General features: G+C 38.5%; 1 protein-coding gene across 1 annotated transcript in view; it reads left to right on the plus strand.

Annotated features, from left to right (window-relative positions):
- Positions 1–5,872: 5,872 nt before the first annotated feature.
- Positions 5,873–7,528, plus strand: part of nr3c2 (nuclear receptor subfamily 3, group C, member 2) — a 104,739-nt gene continuing 103,083 nt past the window's right edge. Inside the window, exon 1 of the mRNA XM_008420339.2 lies at positions 5,873–6,288. The gene's annotated coding sequence lies outside the window, so the exon portion shown is untranslated. The remainder of the gene's footprint in view (positions 6,289–7,528) is intronic.

The following is a 7,528-nucleotide window of genomic DNA, read 5'->3' on the forward strand; positions in this document are numbered from 1 at the left end:
TCATGTTTTTGGACTGTAGGAGGAAACCAGAGTACCTGGAGAAAACCCACGCATGCACAGGGAGAACATGCAAACTCCATGCAGAAAGACCGGGGCCGGGAATCAAACCTAGAACCTTCTTGCTGCAAGGCAACAGCTCCACCAACTGTGCAGCCCCTTTACATTTATTATATTGTCAAAATAATATAATACGTAATGCAGCATTTCCATAACAACCAAAGGCAATGTGGTTTCTTGATGGTGCAATAAAATCACACTATGTGGCTGGAAAATATGTAACAGGAGATCAAAAATAAAATATGCCTCGAGTTCAGTATCTAGTTGGGTAAATCATCTCATCTAGCTGAACTGAAAGGAAGATAAAAATCCTACATCTAAACAAATTTCTCTGCTGTATCAGAACAAGGCATGGCACTAAATCAATGACATGTCTGCCCGCAAAAGCAGGACTAGGAACGCCTGACGTGAGTGAGCCGTGATCATCAGGAGACCAGTGGGAGTGGCATTAAGAAGCAGCAGAACTACGTAAAGTCTCTTCATTTCTTTAGATGTGAATAACTGTTTTAAAAAAAGTAAATTACAGGGGGAAAAAAACCAGTAGAACAGGAGCAAGCATCTGAAGGAGGTTACTGGTGACAACCGTCTTCGCTGATTGAATTTACCTCTGTAATTACCACGAAGGATGGGGACTGGATCCTCTGCCGGGCTGACAAGTGCTTTGCTTCAGCGTTAACACGCTCCAATTCACCTGTCCCCATGAGGCACACCATGCGTTTCTGCGGTAGGCTGTTGGCCTTTTCAGCTTCTGGAGCTGTCAGCCATGTGTCTATACTGGAGTGGAAGCCTGCTTCTTATCATAGCAATCACTCATCTGAAAGGACCCCTCTTCCTCTCCAAAGGAAAGCTGTGATAAACTGTTGAGTGTTTGAAAGTTGGTTTTCTAAAATGGCTTTGCTTTTAAAAGGAGAGATTCAAGGGAGCTATGTAATAATAAATCAGCAAACCACTGGTAATTTTATTTATTCTGTTGATCTACAGTCTTTGAATACATACAAAAATGGCGGATATCAATGTTTTCTCTTGGTATGAGAGGTGTAGGACTCACAAGAGGGAACTATTTTATTGTAAAGTACTGTGAAATAATAACTAACAAATTTATTCTGTTTTTGCTTTCTTGCAAAAGCACAAATTCTTACCAAGTTTCTAATGCAAATATCTTAGTACACTTGAAATAAGAAAACTAACTTACATGTAACTTTTCAGCAAGATATATAAACTATTTTTAAGTCAAAAATTACTTAATATTGATGTGAACAGTACTAGTTCCATTGCCAAATTACTTTATTTAAAGCAGTGGTTCTTAACCTTTTTTGAGGTACCGAACCCCCCAGTTTCATATGCGCATTCACCGAACCCTACTGCCCCTCAGCCCCCCACCGCCGACACACAAATACTTTGCGGTATTCTGATTTAATAATGTAATTATATTAGATGTGTTACCACCCCCACGCCACTAGAGGCAGTACCAGCCCCGAAAAGATGCGACTAAGGAGCAGATTTAGACTATAGATTTTGGTAAAAAGAGTGGAGCTCCTTCAATCAGGGCTCCTCCGCAGCTCTGATTGGCTAAGCAATGTATTGTGATCCTCTGCAGCAAGTGATGGCAAAGCGGGGCGTCATCACGACTTTACACAAGTGTGTCTTTACCTCCGCGGCAGAGGCTCCGCCGAACCCCTGAGACCGACTCACCGAACCCCTGGGGTTCGATCGAACCCAGGTTAAGAACCACTGATTTAAAGTAAGATATTTTCCCATAAGTGAAATAATCTTCCAATGGATCAAGTATTTTTTTCATCAATATTAAGGAATTTCTGACTTAATGAAAAGTTACATGTATGTTGGTTTTTATCTTATTTCAACTGTACTAAGTTACTAGAAACTAGAAATAAAGCTGCATATTATTTTGTTACTGAGGGAAAAAAGCCATTCAAGCCAAGCATCCATAAGAGAAAACACAAAAACCCCACTTTTTAATTCAGTTATCTATAAATAATCTTATGTTTTGGTTCAGTTTCAGTAGCCATGCCCATGTCTGATTACTTCCGGACTCTATTAAGGTAGTACCTGTCTATCATCATGAAGTAGGCACAAATATGCTCAGATACAAAGAAATCCAAGAAGACATGAGAAACTGTCCTTTTTTCCAATTCAAATATTTTTGAGTTTGAAAAGTGCAGGAAGTAATTTCTAAAACTTTGAGATTCCAGTGAAGTCCAGTAAGAATCATGGTCAGTAAATGGAGGAAACATCAAACAGCACTGAACTTTCCCACAGGTGTCCGGCATACCAAAGTTACTCCAACAGCAACATCTAAAGCACTGCAGGATTTACCTCAGGTCAAGTCAGATGTCATGTGATTCTGTTCTTACAGTCCTGGTGTCTTTCAGCTTGTTATTTACACTTCAACTGGGCAGAAACCTTTTAGTGTGTTTGACAACCTTGATGTACAAATGCAACTTTGGCAGGGACCTATAAGGACTTCCCAAGAGTTTGGCACTATTCTTGTGAGGTATTTTTTATGTCTTTGTTCTTCTTCTTGGCACCTTGAGAAAATACACTCCTCAGCCCTTGCAGAAAAAGCTGCATTTCCATTACACATGTGTGCAGAACTGTGCCGATATTCAGCTGATGTAACCCCCCCCACACACTTCTTCTCATTTCCATTAAATATGAAACTCAATTAAAATCGCAGGTGAATATGTTTGTTTATGCGATAAGTCATTGAAAAACATGCCATGCCATCATCCACCAATCACTTCCTGTTGTCTTCTTTTGTCGTTTTCACCAGTAGTAACATCCAGTTGCTGATCACGATTCGTGTGATGTAAATAATGACCTCGTCCTAGCACAAAACGTTTTATCAAAAGACATGAGTTTTTTTTAATTAGCATGTTTCCATTAAGCAATATTTTTGTAATTCCAATTTGCATAATTACATGGTCCATGAAAACGAAGCTACTATTGCCTTTGCATTAATGAAACCATGGATTCTTTTCTGAACGAGAATGTCTGACCACCAGTTTGAGATCTTAAGTAGATACTCCACATGACATTTTATACCTTACAAGAACTCGGGTGCAGAACTCTTAGGAAGTCTTTACTCTCTTCCTTTCTACTGAGCATTTGTCAGTATGACCAGACCAACTTCAGGACCTTGTTAAAGCTAAAGTCTGCTAAGTATTTTACAGCAGGACGATAGTCCAAAACATACCAGCAAGTTGGAAAAAAAGTTATGGACTTATGGACTAATTGATGTGGTTTTTAAGTTCCTCAAACAGGACATTTGTGTTCAAAATCCCACCAATATAGCTGATTTAAAACAATTCTGCAAGGAAGAGTGGGGAAAAACTCCTCCGCAATAATGTTAACAGCTTATTGCTAAATATTGCAAACACTTGAAATGGAGGATCTCCAGTAAAAAAATCTTCTGTTTAGGGGAGATCTCACGCACGCACACAAAAACTGATCAATCCAGGATCCTGACAGAACTCAACAAGGTAGCAAAATCTGAGAGAAAAATCTGTTTTGATTTAATTCAGATTTTTCAAATCAAGTTCTTATTCATGCATCATTAATAGGTAGGTCATAGCAACAGCCTCAATTATTAGCAGGCTAAGTAATCTTTGACTAGTTTGACTGATCAATGCTTCCTTGCTTTGGGAACAGCTAAAGGTTACTATGGAGCATTCAGATAAGCTGTGAAGAGGAATGTGGGAGCTAATCTATAGAAATCAACTCTCCCAACCTAAGTCCAACTTGCAGGCTGTGGTGCAGCCACATGAAACAGCGGCTGAATGTGACTGACAACTCCAGAGATTAAACTGATTACTGGACCACTGCTGGAGTGAAACCAAAGCCTACACTCATGATGGTGCCATGAGATATAGGCAGTAAAATGTAAATAATGATTTCATCTGAATAACTAAATCAGAAGAACGTTTTGGAAAAGCACAGACACAATGTATTTTTTGTTGTTTTTTTTCAATAATGCACTAGTCGACATTATCAGTGAGTTTTAAGGATCTTATCTCAACTAAGTCACAAATTACTATCTAGACTATTGATTTTGATCAAAGCAGGCTGATTTTTATGGAGATATATTTGGAGGTATTCTTGGTGCAAAAGTACCTCCATAAAATAGCATTTTAATCCATTATTATACTGCTGGAATTTAAATAAACATTGATTCTTTTTGTAGTTTGTTTCTCTTTGACATATTTCAATGCAGATATATTTTGTTGCTTTATCCAAACATTTTAGGAGCTATTTTCATTTTTTCTTTTTGTTAAGTCCATTAACTTTGACCTATTAATCATTCTGGCACAATGTGACTCTCAAATTCACATGATAAATAAGCACTGTATCCACAAATTACAAAAAATTTGCTAAGAACCATTTATTGTCATGTAATTCTTGGTTGATGCAGAACCAAAATGCAGACAGAAACTTGGCGTGAGCGTAGTGAAGGTTAAATAAACTAAATATGTACTGATCTTTCATTTGCACATATACTTTCCAGAACTCACCAGGTACTTACCAGCAATGCACCATCTACATTCCTTGAATTTCCATAGAACTTAAAAGGTACCAATTTATAAAAAGAATCTGGTAACGTAAAGAAAGTAACTTTTGAGCTCTGGAAAGTATTGGAAAGTTTTTTTTTTTTTTTTGCACTTATTGAAACTTACCCAGCTATTATCGGAACTTATTAGAGAGTTTGCAAACCATGAGCAACTACTACTGAACAAAATGGCATATTCTGCTCAAAGAACATATTTACATTAAAACTAAGAATTTTATTGATTTTATTTAAATGGGACAGTGCGTATTAATGAAGTACTATTGTAAAAACGCACATTTTGTAAAGTACATTATATATAAAATATTATAAAATTATTTTGAATTATTTTAACTGCATTTCCTGAACTAGTTTATCTCTGCTGACTCCATACATGTTTGTGTTTTTCCATGTTGACTGTGGGGAGTGCATTGTTTGTTTTTATCTTGTGGGTTTATTGTTTATAATTCTGTACATCGCTTTAAGATGCTTTAAGTATGAAATCTATTTTTTTTATTATTGATTAATTTACTGATTGATATTAGTTTAGTTCATTTACCATTTCAAGTTTACCATACTATGGAAATTGCTAGCAGACTGATGCCTAACTTCATACAGAACTTACTGTGAGCCTCTTATCTTACAGATGAGGTTTTGAAGTTATCTAAAATGTTACATATTTATCATCACTTAAATATTTACTTATCAGTGTGCCTCTACCTCTTTGGAATTTTTTAGTCATAAGTCTGTGTATTGTGTCTTAATTTGACATCAGCTGCTTTAACTCCTGATTACCAGATCCCTGAACTGCAATAGAAATGTTGCGCCACCTAGTGGAGACAGCAACTAAAGCATCCCATGAGCTGAATGACTTCTCTCTCTGTACTTGTGGGTCGCATAAACTGGGTGTTAATTGCTAAGTGCAGCTCTCGACTCACCTCCTCTGCAACTGCAAGGCAATCTATTTTAAAGCTGGGGAAACGGAAAAACAAACAAAAAAAATTGGCAACATTTCATGTTGTGATGTCTAAAATGAGACAGAATGGGAAGCAGAAGAGAATCTTGGAGGTTATGTTGAAGTGAAATCAAACAGATCAGAAATGAAAAGGACTTTTTTTCTGATCTGAGAGCGGTGCCCTATTTCCAGACTGCTCGGTCTATACCTGCGCTCGGAGAGCCCCTCCCTCCGTCGCACGCCTCCCCCCCTCTTGCTCCTCGGAGTTTATGTTGCACTCGTTGCAGTAGGAGGGTCCATGTGCACAGAATGACGTCGCTCTGACTGCAAGTCCAACCGACTCCTGCGTTTGTTTTTTTATTACTCCTCTTTAAAAAAAAAAAAAAAATTAAAAAAAATGCAGGGCCCCAGATTCGTTAATCTGCGAAATTACAGCCATAATGTGAGATTATGCGCCGCTGTCGCCCGACCCATCGCTGAGGCTCGTCTTGTCAGGAGCAGCGGCTCGTTGTTGAGGATTACTAGAGATAATACGCAGTAGACTTTTACGGTGTGCGTTTAGCTGTCAAACTGACAGCGATGTGTCAGGAAGAGTAGTTAGAGCGGGTTTGTTGATATTTATTCACTTTGCAGTGCGCGTCTTTCCTCCCCTGTCTTCTGGATTACCGCTGCCCAGCAACACAGCCACCTGACAACTCTGAATGTCGTAATTAAGGTAAGGAAGGACGGAGCTCCGCGTTTCACAGTGTGCATTTTAATTCGGCGCTGCTTTTGGATGATAATTTAAGAGAACACGCTGTCTGCTCGGATGTTTAAACGCTCGCATCCCAGGTCGGATTACTCTGTCAGAGAAATCTAATAACTTTCATCCGGGGCAGCCAGTTTTCCGTCTGCTCCACAATAAAACTCTCCGAGAAGTTTATGCACACCGCTTCATCTTTTAGACATGAACAGCAAAGTGGTATTTTGAAATAGATTTCAAATGTATGAATTGTTGTGTTTGGAGATTGTTGGAAATAGCAAAAATATCATTTAAATCATTCATATTTTCCCGTTTTCCGCTTAAAAATTTAGTTTCATTCATGAAGTAGCAAAAATCGCAGAAGTAACTTCATAGTTGCAACAACAACACAACAAACTAGCAAATTGCCTGTATTCCTTGTGCTTTATAATTTCTGCGCACCGTCAAAATGGAGAGATGTGCAGAAAGTCCCAGAGGCAGAGTTTCCGCCGCGGACCATAAACAGGATTATTCAATATTTAGGATGTTTTAGTCTTCACATTTTTATGTCTGGGCGCTAACGAACAGGGTACAACAGTTATCAAAAGTGAAAATGAATGCAGTGGAATATTTTTTGCAATAAGTCGAAGCAAGTTTAATTCAGTCATATTTTCCTTCTTGCTGTGATCTAATGTGTGCATGGCAGCCTGCAAGAAATATATATCACACAGTGATGTGCTATGATTGCAAATGCGTTTATTTCAACCGTTAGATTGTTTTATTCAAACGACATATTGATGCCCCGGTGCCTGCAAACTACAGCTGAAGTTGTGTCGCAGCAATGTTGTGGTCTCCGGAGCAGGAACTATTGAGTGACAGCTTTCGGTCCAATCACTGCGCGACCTGATGAAGCTGAAGGATTTTAGACTGAGCCGTCCAATAGGGGCGCAGATGAGGTGGGAAACTGACAACGTCACGGATATAAATTAACCCTCAGTTTGCGCTTTTTTCGCACAGCTGTCAGATTGCACATTGCGAAGTTAAGCGACAAGACGACTTACAGAGAGAGAAAATATGATCCAGATTTGTACAGAAGAAGACTTATTTCTTTGTTTATGTTGCTCTAGGGACACATTTTAAGAAAGAAAAAGAAAAATCAGGCATTAATTTTCTAAGGATTTCATGTAATTTTTTCTCTCTCTCTCTCTCTCTCTCTCTCTCTCTCTCTCTCTCT

This window comes from Poecilia reticulata, linkage group LG1 (genome assembly GCF_000633615.1).
Source record: "Poecilia reticulata strain Guanapo linkage group LG1, Guppy_female_1.0+MT, whole genome shotgun sequence".
NCBI lineage: Eukaryota > Metazoa > Chordata > Actinopteri > Cyprinodontiformes > Poeciliidae > Poecilia > Poecilia reticulata.